The sequence below is a fragment of the Orycteropus afer genome, unplaced genomic scaffold, assembly GCF_000298275.1.
Source record: "Orycteropus afer afer isolate SDZICR_OR568_19922 unplaced genomic scaffold, OryAfe1.0 scaffold00104, whole genome shotgun sequence".
Taxonomy (NCBI): Eukaryota; Metazoa; Chordata; class Mammalia; order Tubulidentata; family Orycteropodidae; genus Orycteropus; species Orycteropus afer.
This window is the reverse complement of record NW_006921691.1, coordinates 618,545-620,765: the sequence shown is the minus strand read 5'-3', so window position 1 is coordinate 620,765 and position 2,221 is coordinate 618,545.

Genomic DNA, 2,221 nt, shown 5'->3' with positions numbered 1-2,221 from the left:
CTCACAACTGGACCAATAAGCAGCATCACTATAAATGGAGAAAAGATTGTGGTTGTCAAGGAATTCACATTGCTTGGTTCTACAATCGACACCAATGGAAGCAGCAGTCAGGAAATTAGATGACGTGTAGCACTGGGCAGGTTGGCCGCAAAGGAACTCTTTCAAGTGCTGAGGAGCAAGGATGTCTCCTTGAGGGCTAAGGTGAACCTGACACAGGCCATGATATTTCCAATTGCCTCGTATGCATATGAGAGCTGGGCAATGAATAAGGAAGACCAAAGAAGAGTTGATGCTTTTGAGTTGTTGTGCTGGCGAAGAAGGCTGAAGGTACCATGGACTGCCAAAAGAACTAACAGATCTGTCCTGGAGGAAGTGTGGCCGAGATGCTCCTTGGAAGCGAGGATGGCCAGACTTTATCTCACCTACTTTGGTCATGTTGTTAGAGGGGACCATTCCCTGGAGAAGAACGTCATGCTTGGTAAGATTGAGGGTTGACGAAGGAGGGGAAGGCCTTCGACAAGATGGATTGACACGGTAGCTGCGACAATGTGCTCAAGTATAGCAAGGATTCTAGAGCTGGCATAGGATTGGGCGGTGTTTTGTTCTGCTTTGCATGGGGTTGCTATGAGTCGGAATGACTCAACAGCACCTAACAACAACAACATCTGTCTATCATTGTAGCAGTACAATCAACGTGATACTTCTATCACTGTTAACCTACCTGTCATAGATTAGGTTTTCTAGACAATCGAAACAAATGAAGCATATATATAGACTTCATTGTGTATTTCTATGTATTATATAAATACATATATATTATATATATAGAGAGAGAGAGAGAGAGAAAGGAAGACAAAGGCAGAGAAGGAGGGAAGGAGAGAGAGAGAAAAAATATTTATCTCAAGGAAATGGCTCATGCAATTAGGGAGGCTGGCAAGTCCCAGGTAAGGTGTCAGGCTGGAGGCTTCTACTAACTCATGTAGCCACAGGGGCTGATGAATCCAAGATAGGCAGGTAAGATGGCAGGCTGCTGACTCACAGGGTATGGAAGTGGATGAATTCCAGTGTGATGTTGTCAGAAGGGACTATACCCTGGAGATGGATGTCATGCTTGGTAAAGTGGAGGGCCAGTAAAAAAGGGGAAGACCCTCAATGAGATAGATTGACACAGTGGCTACAAAAATGGGCTCAGGTATAGCAAGGATTGTGGGACTGGTGCAGGACCAGACAGTGTTTCATTCTGATGTACATAGAGTCGCTATGAGTCAGAGCTGACTTGACAGCCCCTAACAACAACAACAACAGTGCTGCTGTAACAGAAATACCACAAATGTATGGCTTTAGCAAACAGGGATTTATTCTCTTACATTTTAGGAGGCTAGAAGTCTGAGTTCAAAGTGCCAGCTCTAGAGGCTGGGTGAAGGCTCCTCGACTTTGGGCTGCAGTTTGGCCTCTTGCTCCTGGCCCACTAAAGCTGGAGACTTCTCTTAACCCAGGCAGGTGCTGGCTGCTAATGCTAACAAACCCATGGTGGGCAAGTAAAATGACACAGTCCCAAGATTATCTAGCAACAGGCAGGCCACTAATTCACATCCATTTACAGTTCCAAGATCAGCAGACAACAAGGCAGGCCATTGTGATGAAGACTTGGCCAAATGCAGGATCCAGATGTACCAAAAGCTCAAGACATTTCTCAGAGTCTTCTTATATTCTGGAAGCAGACCACATCCCTAAGGCAGCTATTCAGCTGCTTACAGTAGATTCCACTATGGAGTTGATTTCCAGTCCCATCATAGGGAATAACTATATCCAAGTACCCAGGCACTCAAAACCAGACCCAGCCAAGTTGGTACATAACGTTAACACCACACCCAGGAACTGAAAGTCAGATGATAACCAGCTGGATGCAGGATCCAGAGAAAGCAAGCAAACGTTACCAGTTCATATATATACCGAATATAGGTATATCCCCAATGTAACTCCTCTTATAACTGATTAGCTTCTCATATCAGATAACCTTATAGAGAATTATTACAACATTACATAACTGTTAAATTACATTATTACATAACTGTCATATTACAACATTATATAACCACAAAACTGCACTATAACTCTGTAACTGCCAAACCACTGAGAACAACTGAACATGGGGAGGGGAATAAAATCCAGAACTGAAGAGAGATTAGAACTTTAACTTTTTACACTATATATATACATA